Source organism: Mandrillus leucophaeus, unplaced genomic scaffold, assembly GCF_000951045.1.
Source record: "Mandrillus leucophaeus isolate KB7577 unplaced genomic scaffold, Mleu.le_1.0 Scaffold65, whole genome shotgun sequence".
Taxonomy (NCBI): domain Eukaryota; kingdom Metazoa; phylum Chordata; class Mammalia; order Primates; family Cercopithecidae; genus Mandrillus; species Mandrillus leucophaeus.
Window position 1 is genome coordinate 215,369 of NW_012107030.1, and position 13,768 is coordinate 229,136.

The 13,768-nt window shown below is 37.2% G+C and overlaps 1 protein-coding gene across 1 annotated transcript in view; it reads right to left on the reverse strand.

The window, feature by feature from the left end:
- The window catches only part of PLEKHA1 (pleckstrin homology domain containing, family A (phosphoinositide binding specific) member 1), a 56,469-nt gene extending 43,041 nt beyond the window's left edge, over positions 1–13,428 (reverse strand). The window contains exon 1 of the mRNA XM_012001059.1: positions 13,375–13,428. The gene's annotated coding sequence lies outside the window, so the exon portion shown is untranslated. The remainder of the gene's footprint in view (positions 1–13,374) is intronic.
- Between the last annotated feature and the right edge of the window lie 340 nt (positions 13,429–13,768).

A 13,768-nucleotide genomic window follows, 5' to 3' on the forward strand; every position in this document is an offset into this window, starting at 1 on the left:
ATGGAGTCTTGCTCTGTCGCCCAGGCTGCAGTGGTGGCACAATCTTGGCTCACTGCAACCTCTGCCTCCCAGGTTCAAGCAATTCTCCTGCCTCAGCATGCCTCAGCCTCCCAAGTAAATGGGATTAACAGGTACGTGCCACCATGCCTGGCTAACTTTTGTATTTTTAGTAGCAACAGGGTTTCACCACGTTGGCCAGGCTGGTCTCGAACTCCTGACCTCAGGTGATCCGCCCACCCTGGCCTCCCAAAGTGCTGGAATTACAGGTATGAGCCACCGCAACCGGTCACTGAATATTTTAACCCCACTGTTGAGACTTACTCCTCAGAAGATTCCTTTCCAAATATCACTGCTCATTGACAATGCACATGGTCACCCAAGAGCTCTGATGAAAATGTACAAGGTGATTAATGTTGTTTTCACGCCTGTTAACACGACATCCATTCTGCAGCTCATGGATCAAAGAGTAATTTCAACTTCAAGTCTTATTATTTCAGAAACACATTTTGTGATATGAGATAAACATTTGTGATTTGAAATATAGCTGCCATAGATAGTGATTCCTCTGATAGATTTGGGCAAAGTAAACTGAAAATCTTCTGGAGAGGATTCATCATTCTAGATGCCGTTCAGAACATTCATGATTCACAGGAGGAGGTCCAAGTATCAACATTAACAAGGCTTTGAAAGAAGTTGATTCCAACCCTCATGAATGACTTGGAAGGGTTCAAGACTTCAGTGGAGGAAGTAACTACAGATATGACAGAAATAGCAAAAGGACTAGAATTAGAAGAGAAGCCTGAGAATGTGACTAAATTACCGTAATCTCATGCTAAAACTTGAACAGATGAGGAGTTGCTTCCATGGATGAGCAAAAAAAGTGGTTTCCTGAAATGGCACAGCCACCCCTACCTTCAGCAACCATTACCCTAAACAGTCAGCAGTCATCAACACTGAGGTACAACTCTCCACCAGCAAAAAATTACAACTCATTTGAAGAGGCTCAGATGACTGTTAGCATTTTTAAGCAATAAAATATTTTCAAATTACGGTTTGTACATTTCTTAGACATAATGCTTAGCACACTTAATAGACTACAGTATAGTGTAAACATAGTTTTTGTATGTACTGGGAAACGAAAAAATTAGTGTGACTGATTCTATTGCAACATTTATCTTATTGCCATGGACTGGAATTGAACCCACAATATCTCTGAGATTTGTCTACAGATATTCAGAATTGAACACAGGTAGGCAAATAAACCCTTGTATATGAAATGTTCATAGCAGCATTATTCACAAATAGCCAAAAGGTGGAAACAACCCCAACATCCATCAGTGGATGAAAGGATGAATAAAATGTAGTATATGCATACAATGGAATATTTTTCAGACATAAAAAGGAATGAAGTACTGATACATGCTACAGCCTAGATAAACCTCGGAAAGATGCTAAATGAAAGAAGCCAGCAACAAAAAGGTACATGTTACATGATTCTATTTATATGAAAGATCCTAAATAGATAAATCCAGAGCAACAAACAGTAGATTGGTGGTTGCCAGAGGCTGAATAAAGTGGGAAATGCAGAAGAGCTGCTTAACAGGTGATGAAAATGTTTTGAGAGTAGATACAGGTGATAGTTGCACAACACTGACACTGTGAAAGTATGACATGTCATTGGGTTGTACACACTAAAATGGGTAATCTTATGCTAATTTCACCTCGACTAAAAAATAAAAATAAAGGATGCTGTAATGTTACTTACTAGGCAGTTTCTACAATGACTGCCCCAATACAATTTATCTTACTTCTTAGTTTAAAAGAATAGAGCAGATAAATTAGCTACTTGAAAAAACTCAATGTCTTAGAATGCTCACTCTAGAAGTCAGCTGTCATATAGGAAATCTGACTGCCTTCAGACTGCCTTGTTGTGGGAAAGCCAACTAATCCCATGAAGAAGCTGTGTAAAGAGAGGTGACCAGGCCACACTCAGCTGTCCCAGCCATTCCAGCAGAGTGAGTGAAGAGGCTATATTGATCATCCAACCCAGTCAAGCCTTCAGATGACTCTCATTCCAGCTGCCATTTGACTGCAACTACGAGAGAGAAAGACCCCCAAGAGGGAACTGCCCAAATGAGCTCCTTCAACCCAGAGAACAGTGAAAAATAATGAACTGTTATTTTAGGCTACAGAAAAGCCCTCAGGCATATACCATATAAATATAATATACAGAACATTCAAGGAATTTTATAAACAAATTTCAGAATTTTCATTGGTTTTTAGTGCTATAGATGAAATTATTACCTGAATAGCTATTTGAAAATTAAAATACACTTTTAAATAAAATATGGGTAAAAGAAGAAATCAAAAGGGAAATCAGAAAACATTCTTAACTAAATGAAAATTTTTAACAGTCAAAATTTGTAGTATGCAGCTAAAGGTGATTTTAAAGGAAAATTTATAGTCTTAAGATGTTTTTATTAGAAAAGGTCTAAAATCAATGAGATAAACTCCACCTTAAAAAAGCTAGAAAAAGGTAAGGTAAACCCAAAATACAAAGGGAATAATAGATATCAGAAAAGAAGCTAATAAAACTGAGAACAAACAATGAAGAAAATTAAAACCAAAAGCTGTTTCTTTGAAAAGATCAAATTGATAAATCTATAGCTATGTGAACCAAGTGAAAGAGAGAAAGCAAATCACCAATACTAGGAAGTACAGAGAGGTTATCACTACACACCCTATAGATATTAAGTGGGTAATAAGACTTCATGCAAACAAATTTGATAATTTAGAAGTAAACAAATTATTTGAAAAAACACAATTTTGAAAAAACCGACACAAGATGAAAAAGAAAATCTGAAGTACCTATTTCTACCAAAGCAAATGAATTCATTACTAAAACCCCAAAAAGAAAAGTCCGAGCCTAGAATAGTTTATATGTGAATTCTACCAATCCTGTAAGGAAAAAAATAACACCAATCTTTTACAAATTCTCCTAGTAAACAGGAGGAGAGAACAGTTAATTTTCAACCAAGGTGCCAAGGCAATTTTGTAGAGAAAGGACAGTCTTTTCAACAAACAAGACTGGAATAATTGACTATGAGGAAAAAAACTAACTCTAAATCGATCACTGACCCAATGTAAAAGCTAAAATGATAAAGCTTCTAGAACGAAATATAGGACAAAGTCTTCAGGACCTTAAGGGGAGACAAGTATTTCTTAGATAAGACACAAAAAGCCTGAATCATGTAATAGTTGATATATTTGAAACGTAATCAAACTTTAAAATTGATCTTCAAAAGACACCATAAAGAAATGAAAAGACAAGCCACCAAATGAGGAACATATTCAATATATATGTATCTAGACAACAAATGATACCCTAGAACAGGCAGGTAATTATTACAATTCAAAAAGACAACCAAATAAGAAAATGGTCAAAAAACTTGGAACACACAAGTTGACATAGAAGATATAAAAATAGTAAATAAACACACAAATAGATGTCTACCATAACTATTCAGGAAAGTGATTGCAAATAAAAACCACAAGATACTATAACATACCAACTAAAATGTCTGTGACAAACAAACAAAAAGAAACCCTGACAACACTAAATGCTGTCAAAGATGTGGAATAAATCAACTATCATACATCGCTGGTGGGAATGCAAAATGACATAGCAACTTCGGAAAACAGTTTGGCAGTTTTTATAATTAAACATATCCATACAATCCAGCCATCCCACTCCTAGGTATTTATCCAAATGAATTGAAGGCTTATGTTCACATCAAATGTTGGATACAAATGTTTATAGCAGTATTAGTCATAATTGGCAAAAAAAAAAAAAAAAAAACCAAGAACAACCCAAATGTCCTTCAACTGGTGTATGAATAAACAAACCGTGGTGTATCCAATACAATAAAATATTACTTGGCAAAATAAAGGGACAAATTATTGATACATGAGCAACTAATAAATCTCAACTGTATCTTGGTATATGAAAGAAGCCAGATCAAAAAGATATGGGACATGGAACAAATCAATAGAGATGGAATACTGCTCTACAGTAAAAAGGAACTACTGACAGATCCAACAACATGAATGAATCTCAAAACGATAATACTAAGCAGAAAAAAGGCCAGAAATAGGCTGGGCACAGTGGCTCACGCCTGTAATCCCAACACTTTGGGAGGCCAAAGCAGGTGGATCACCTGAGGTCAGTTCAAGACCAGCCTGCCAACATGGAGAAACCCCGTCTCTACCAAAAATACAAAATTAGCCGGGCATGGTGATGCATGCTCTAATCCCAGCTACTCAGGAGGCTGAGGCAGGAGAATTGCTTGAACCTAGGAGGTGGAGGTTGCAGTGAGCCTAGATCGCACCATTGCACTCCAGCCTAGGCAACAAGAGCAAAACTCAGTCTCAAAAAAAAAAAAAAAAAAAAGCCAGACACAAAAGGATATGGCCTTCCATAATAATTCTGTTTCCTAACAACATTTCATCTAGTGGTTTTAGTGTTATTTATTTATAGAAATAATTATATTTCTATAAAATTCTGAAAACTGCAAACCAATCTATAGGGATGGAATGCAGATCAGTAGTAGTTGCTTGGAGCTGAGGGTGAAGGGAAGGACTGTAAGTGGCATGAGGATACTTCTCAGAGTTATGGAAATGTTCTGTATCTTAATGTGATTGTAGACATGGTCAAAACTCATCAAATTATACATTTTAAACAGATCTAGTTTATTGAATGTAACTTCAAGAGGTTAATTAAAAACCCAGTACCAATGTAAAAAAAAAAAAAATTTTTTTTGAGATAGGGTATCACTCTGTTGCCCAGACTGCAGTGCAGTTGCGTGATCTCGGCTCACCACAACCTCCACCTCACAGGCTCAAGCAATTCTCATGCCTCGGCCTCCCGAGTAGCTAAGATTATAGGCACCACGCCACTCCCGCCTGGCTAATTTTTGTATTTTTAGTAGAGACAGGGTTTCACCATGTTGGCCAGGCTGGTCTCTAACTTCTGACCTCAAATGATCCACCCGCCTTGGCATCCCACAGTGCTGGGATTACAGGTGTGAGCCACCACACCTGGCCCAGTAACAATTTTAAAAACTCATTTATAAATGACTACAGATAAAGTTTTTTAAAAGCTTTCCATGGTAAACACCTCATAAGCAAAGTCAAAGCCAGTAGAAAATATTTGCAACTTATATCACAGAAAAAGGGCTAATCTCCCTAACATTAAAAGAGCTTGCAAAAAATGTCAAGGGAAACATATCAAACGTTCAATAGAAAAACGAGTAAAGGACATGAACATTGTACCAAAAAAGATATTAAAATGGCCGTTAAATATATGACGAGATATTCAGTATGACTCATAATAGGAGAAAGACAAAAAACCATACCAAGATGTAGCCATTGCCAATGACATCGCAAGAATAGGAAGAACACGAGAAACTATCACAGGGATTCAAATTGCAAAATCTATATGGTAAGAAATGGCTCAGGAAAGATAACTGGTTTCTTTAAAATTAAATTCAAAAGTAGGAGAAGAAAAGGAACTGGAGGAGAAACCTATGAATTTAAAAATACTTTAAAAGACATCTGGACCAATCATGACATGTGGATTTTATTTAAATCCTGTTTCTTAAAAAAAAAAAAAAAAAAAAAAAAAAAAAAAAAAAAACTGATATATTTAAGAAAATCGGAAATTTGAATATTTTCTGATGATATTAAGAAAACAGACACATTATTTTTGGTGTGATAATGGTATTGTGATTGTTACCAAAAAAAGGAGGAGTCCTTTTCATTTAGAGATACTTATACTGATATAAAATAAAATGTTATTTATCTGGGGCCAGACATGGTGGCTCACAATTGTAATCCCAGCACTTCGGGAGGCTGAGGTGGGAGGATTACATGAGCTCAGGAGTTCAAGCCTACAATATGACGAGACATTATCTCCACCAAAAAAAAAAAAAAATTACCCAGGCATAGTGGTGTGTGCCTGCAGTCCCAGCTACTTGGGAGGCTGAGGTGGGATAATCGCTTCAGCCCGGGAGACCTGAGGTTGCAGGAAGCTATGACTGTGACACTGTACTCCAGCCTGGGCAACAGAACAAGACCCTGTCTCAAAAAAAAAAAAAAAAGAAAAAAGAAAAAAAACAGAAAGAAAGAAAGAAAAGAAAAAAGAAAGAAAGAAAAGAAAAAAATGTTATCTGGGATTTGTTTCAAAATAATTTGAGAGAAGGGAACAAAGAGAGGAGGCATTGGTAGTTGGGTTGGTAGTTGCTGGGGCTAAATGATGGTGTTCATGGGATTGGTTACACTTTTCTATTTTTGTGGATGTTCACAAATCTCCATAATAGAAGTTTTTTAAATCTATACTACACAGATATACCATTTCTCATCTATTAGACTGGCAAAAATTCAGAAGCTTGACAACACACTATACTGATGAGGCTGTAAGAAAACAGAAACTTACACTGCTGACAAGAAGGCAAAATGTTAAAACCCTATTGGGTGAATCTGGTACTATTTCACAAAATCATATATACTGTTATCCTGTGATCCAGCATTCCTACTTGGTACTGTAATGTGAAACATTTTAGGTATGATAAGACTTCCAGATCATTATAATGTACATTATTGGATAATGTAAATAAGTTGATATGATTAATTATATTTAAAATAAAAGAAAACATTTATTTGTTATTAGGAACCAAGATTTTCACAGTGAGAGTAAAGAGGTACAAACACAAAACAGAAGAACAAACTGTGTATAATATGTCTGAATTAGAAATACTACGAACTACATAATTTCTGATGATATGATAGTAACAGAAAATCACCACTTTGTAATCCCAATGTCTCACTGATTTACACAAGCATCTTCAATGAACACTAAAACCAGTAGATGAAATGCTATTAGGAAACAGAATATTCACAGTATCAAAATATCATCCCACAGTTTTGTTACTAGTTGCAAACAGGAAATGTATCTTTACATTGGAGAGATCTTATAACCCCCACCTTTACCAAATAACTTGGTATCTATTGAATCCAGAAGCTAGGTACTAATGGATACCATTTCTCTCTAAACAAACCAAGTATAGTATGATTCCACTGACAAGAAATATCCAGAATGGGCAAATCTATAAAGATTGAAGGTAGATTACCAGTTGCCTAGGTACAGAGGAAATGAGTTGTTGTCTAAGGATGAGAGGGTACAGGGTTTCTTCGGGGGAGATACAAATATTCTAAAATTGATTGTGATGTTATCCACATAACTGTGAATGCACTAAATCATACATTTTAAATAAATGAATTATATGTTGTGAATTATATCTCAATAAAGCTTTTTTTAAAAAAAAGAAACAATTACAAATGTATTTCATTCTAGAGTATGTTAGAAACCCTAAGGACTATTTCATCTCCCAGACCTCTGTTGTTGAAGTATCCCAGAGAGTGGTCTGTGGATCTCTTTCCTATATATACTCAGTGTCTTCATGAGCTTACTCATTCTCACAGGTCTAAATATTGATGACTTCCAGACTGTTATCTCCAGCTTTGAACACTGTTGACCTCCAGACCCAAGTATACAACTGCCTATTCTACGGTTCCACTTATCTAACAAGCCATCTCAAACTTAAACTGAGCTTCAGATATTCCCCTCAGAAACCTGATCCAGCCTTCCCTAGCTCAGTAAAGGGCCACTCCCTTCTTCCAGCTGTTCAGGCAAAATACCTTGAGGTCATACTTAAGTTTTTCTCACCCTGTGGTAGTCCGTTCTTGCATTGCTATAAAGAACTACCTGGGTAATTTATAAAGAAAAGAGGTTTAATTAGCTCATGGTTCCACAGTCTGTACAGGAGGCATGACTGGGGAGGCCTCAAGAAACTTACAATCATGGTGGAAGGTGAAGAGGGAGGAGTTACCTCTTAAATGGCAGAAGCAGGAGGAAGAAAGAGAGGAGAGAGAGGTACACACTTTTAAACAACCAGATCTCACGAGAACTCCCTCACTATCATGAGAACAGCAAGTAGGGATGTCTGTCCTGTGATCCAATCGCCTCCCACCAGGCCCCTCCTCCAACACTGCGGATTACAATCCGACAGGAGATTTGGGTGGGGACACAAATCCAAACCATATCCTATCCTATGTCCAATCCATCAGCAGATCCTGTCATCTCCATCTTCAAATTATAACCAGAATCCTACTTCTTACCACTTGCTGCCACTCTGGTCTAAGTGACCATGACCTCCCACCTGGATTATTGCTAAGGGTCTCTCCTAGATCTGGCCCTTACCACACTTCAATCTATTCTCAACACAGCAGTCAAAGTGATACCATTAAAACATTTATTCAAGTGTTCATTCAATAAACACTTACACATAGTAGTACTCATAAAGCACATTTCTAAATACCTAAATATTAGTTTGTTTAATCCTTGTAACAATTTTAGAAGTGAGAAAACCAAGACATCTGCTCAAGGTCACATGCTTAGGAGTGGCAGTGCCAGGAGTCAAACTGGAGGAGTCTGGCTCTAGAGTCACACTCCTCAATACTATGTAATACCTCACTCTGCTCAAAACTCTTCAATGCAATAGATGTCAACCTTGGCCACTTACTAGAATTACCTGAGAGTTTTAAAAATTCCTGATGCCTACGTTAAAACACTGCCTCCCCCACCACCGCCGACCAATTAAATCAGAAACTCTGGGATGGGATCGAGGCATCAGTACTTTTTTAAAGCTTTCCCGATAATTCTAACATTCAGTCAAGGTTGACAACTATTGTTTCAACAGGATCCCATCTCATTCAAAGTAAAAACCTAAAAACCAAAGCCCTCATAAAGACCGCTAGGCCTCATCTGCCCTGTTATCCCATCCCAATACCCACCTTACTCATTCATTTGGCCGCTGGACTCACCAGACAAGATTCCCACTCAAGGACTTAACTCAAAGTCACTTTCTCACTGAACACCTTCTTTTAGATCTTATCTAAAACTGCAAATCCTCCAAACCATGCTGCCACTTCCATCTCAGTTCCCTATGTTATTCTCCTCCTTAGCATTTACTGGTATCTAACAAATGATACAGTTTCACTCATTTACCTGTTTCTTGTTTGTTTCCCCACACTGTAATGTAGGCCCCATGACAGCAGGGATTTGTTATTTACTGTTGTTTCTCCAATGCTCAAAGCAGTGGCTGTCACATGGAAGACCCTCAGTAACTACTGTTGAATGAAGTATGAAGTAAACCATAATTACTGCATCAAAGATTAACATTAAGTTTCCAGATAGAAAGTTGTTCTTCCTCATCAGACAAGAATCATTTACCAGATTTAACTGATTTATTTAAATAATGGAAGGAAAAAGGTTCAAACATTATATTTCCATTTGAATTTATATTCTTAGTAAAAATTACATGAAGCAAAAACAGACACAATTATATTATTAACATGGCCCCCCACCCAAATTTCTCCTTCGGCTTTACTCATACTCTAAGGTATAGTTAGATCTTACAAATCAGTCATAAATTAACATAATCACAGTTAACATCTCATCAGTCAGGAACCAGGAAGCCAAAAAATAAAGCAAAACACAGAAACAGCCTCAGTGATATAAGAAAAAGCAAAGAAAAATTAAATTCTACACAGTGAGACCTCATCAGGCCACAAGACTTCACTATTATTTGTTAAAACATGTCGAGAGGGACTAGTCCCGTTCCCCACAATCACTGACAAACACAAAGCTGAGGATATATAGACAACGAGAAGCAAATATCTGTAGAGTCAGGCATGGCTCTGGCACCCTAATCAGCACCATCCTTCCACTCTGTAAGAGCAGTTGACAGAAGAGAGAGAAAGAACTAGAAGTCTTCAGGGAGAACACAGGGAAAGGAAGAAGGTCTTCACCCAAAACAGTGGCAGGGGCCTCTAACAGAAGCCACTCACCAAGATCAGAGGGGCCTAGAAGAGACTCTCATCCCATTCTCCAGTTCCACATCGACTTATGCAGCAGACTGAGAGACCGACCCCGTGCGTCTACTTGAAAAGGGGGGACAAAGAGAACTGAAAAGAAATGGCACAGAAAGAAGGCAGACTTAAGTAGTCTGTATGCCACTATTTGACATCACAAGGAAGTGAGTTTCCAGTAGGTTGAATGGAAACCATAGGGTACCTGGACTGGAGTTGTTTTGCCATTATCAAAATCTCTCTCTGCAGAGAGAAAAGATCTCCACCCCAACTCACACACATTCATGTAACCAGTGGGTAAACTGACAGGATGGGAGCGAGCAGATGGGTGTGTAGGTTGGAAAAGGTTTAGCTACAGAAAATTCCATATCCAGAAACTGCAGCAGGAGTCTCCCTGCAAGATCTCACCAAAAATGCCAGTTTGGTTGCCTATTAGTGGACTGCAATGGCCTGCCACTGTTAATCAAGAGAGGACTTTAACAGCACCAGTAACAAACACTTGTCTTTTTCTACTTCTCTTCTTGACACGTTTGTATCCAAGTAGATCCCTCAAGAGGGAAAGGAAAGAGGTATCCCAGGAGCTTATCACAAGCCATCCATACCCCAAGTGCTTCAGGAAGTAAGTGGCCTGACCATGGGGTAAGGAAGGGGAAAAAAAAAAAAACCTTTAAATTGAATATATATGAGATTGAACTTTCAAACTGGAATAGACTGTTTGATAATAAAAAAATAGTTTATGTATTTATTTATTTATTTTGGAGACAGGGTCTCACTCTTCTGTCACCCAGGCTGGAGTGCCACAACACAATCTCTGTTCACTGCAACCTGTCTCCCAGGCTCAAGGGATCCTCCCACAACAGCCTCCCAACTATCTGGGACTACAGGCACGTGCCACCATGCCTGGCTGATTTTTCTATTTTCTGTAGAGACAAGGTTTTGTCATGTTTCCCAGGCTGGTCTCAAACTCCTGGGCTCAAGCCATCCTCCCACCTCGGCTTTCTGAAGTGCTGGGATTACAGGCATGAGCCACTGAGCCCAGCCTAGAGCTTTTTGGTAACTGTAAATGACAGAAAAGCTATCATTTACCCATGATGTTATGGGGGGTGGGGGACAGCAGGGTGGGAGAGAAAGAGCCTACAAAATATAGTTAAAGGCAGTGAATGGTGAAAATTCAAACTCATGAAAACTCTTGTGTTTGTTCTCAGTAAGACTGGACTGCTGAATAACCTGATGACATATGCAACAGCATTCTCACCCTTAATAATGGGAGGGAACACCTGACATGGAAATTCTCAGGAGGGATTTACTGTATCGGGTGAGATGCTACATTAGAAGCCCTCTGAGATCATTTCCAATTCTAGTGCCCGTGATTGTCTTTTCCTTCAAGAGGTTAGATTGAATCCAGAATCTAGAGTTCAATGGTTAAACCATAAAAGGCTAGGCTGCCTAAAGGACTAAAAACCACAACTTTCTGGAGAATAAAGCCATCAGACTGACAAGCCTGATAAGAGTTCCATGTAGGAAACAATATTTTGCCCTAAAACTTATTTAACTTAAAAAAAATCCTAAATGACTAATTTTCTGTTATATCCAACAGAAATTCCAGTTCAAAGAAAGCTTATAAAATCCCCAAAGCCCCATCTTCCTGAATAAAATCAATTCAACTAATTAAAAGGTTTACTAAAATAAATGGCAAACATATGTTTGCTTAAGCATCTAGGATTCACAAACTCACATATCCCCTATTAGACAGTACCCACAAGAAAAAAAGTTACTTAGGGTCAAATGGTTTAATATTGCTCAGTAAGTGTAAGAGAGTTCTAGTGCTGTAACAAGAGGATGCTTTATGTTTACATAAAAACATCCCATATTTTTATGTTTCTAAAAATAAAGCATTATAGACAATCATCTAAAGCTACCAAGTTTTCTGCCCTTTCTGAAAGCATTCCTTTCAGATACCATGTCAATAAATTCTTAAATGCTGGGTATGTACTCACGAATGGTCAAAAAACCTAAAACCAAATCTTAATATTTACCTACTACTGAAGTCATTTTATTGTATCATTGTAGATCTAAAATAAGATTTTTTAAACTTCAAATTTAAATTTTAATATTACCAAAAGTAAATTGCTCCAAAATGAGAAAAGTAATTATTTGTATATTACCTTAGCTCGCAGTTGGCATCAAATAGGAAATACTTTAAGGCAGTTAGTGCTATCAAACCGAATATTTTCTAATAAAAGCAGTGTTACTATTGTCACAAACAATTACTACACTATATTCAGAAAACTATCTTCCTCATTCTCAAATAAGTTACTTAAACAATAACGACTTGACATCAAGCAATATGTCAATATCAAAGTATGACTTAAATTATGCTAATAAATTATTTCTTAGATTTCATTCTGGGTTACAATTATCACACAATTAAAATAACTTTGGGATTTGCAGCATGACTAATAATAATAATAAAGAACTTCCAGGCTTAAGTCAAAAAGTCACTTTGTTTAAATCTCCATTAAATGATTTTTTTTTTGGGGGGGGGGGAAGTACCCATAAAAATGTAAAATGTTTCCACCTTTCCCAAGTGTGTTCCTAGGAGTCGTCAATATTGTCATATCCTATATGCTAGCAACCAATACTTGAATACTGCCCACAATGACTTTTTAAAGAAAAGAATCCAATGCTATTCTTAACATCCTTAAACACTTCTAAAAAGGTCCTTCCGGCTTATGAACTCATGGCAATTTCCTCACAATTGTATACTTATCCTGTTTCACTGTCTCTCCTAGTCTATGACAAACTCAAATTTACACACCATCTTTCCTATTTTGTTACACTGCTAAAACTGGGGAGAAAGAAAGATACAAACCTGCTACTTTCCCCCCTAACAAAGCGACAATGAACATACTAATTAACAAGATAAAGACTGGAAGCTCTGCGCGCGCCCGCGCGGTGTGTGTACACACATATATTTACATAATATATATATTCTTAATGTCACTAAATTCAGTCATATACCTTGATACAGGTATACGCTACAAGAGAAAACTGTCAGTGGATACAGTGTAAGGTTTACGGCACCATAAAGTAAATTAACTATTAATTCAAATTCTGTCAAACTTAAATACTCTTGTTTAAATGTGTCAGTACTCTAAAATGCAATTTTCCTTGGGAAAATTGGCCAAGATAAAAAAACACTTAAACTAACTCCACTGGGGGAAATATTTCTTTTGTCATACGTGTGTCAACATGAAAAAATAAGAGCATGAAAAGTAAACAGGCATTGTGGTCAGAAAAAATCTTATTATTTTAATATAACGGGTCTTCAAGTTCTTCAGATTGTGAAGAAAAACATAGTTTCACAAAAAATAATATAACTCTTACCCAAACTTTGCTGTAAATGGTTTCAGTGGCACTGAGTATGCAAGCTGAGTACTTGGGGAAACTAAGCAGATTGATCAGGAGTTCTAAGATAAAAGACAATGGTGTAAACCTCATAGTGCGCTACTTGTTCCAGTCATTAAACACACAGGAAATAAGATTTTCTATTTAGAAAACTAACTCACAAGGGGCAGTGACTTCATTAAGACAAAGAAAATCTTATTAAAACAGTCAACGATCAATTGTAAAATAAGAAAACAAGTATTGCAGAACTGGAAGGTGAAACAGACGAGGAAAATGCAGAAACTGCCTGGATATTTGTTCCTTGAACCTCTTCTTGTACTGCCCCCAAAGACAGCAAAGGAGTTTCATTATTTATATGCCCAGACCACGGTAG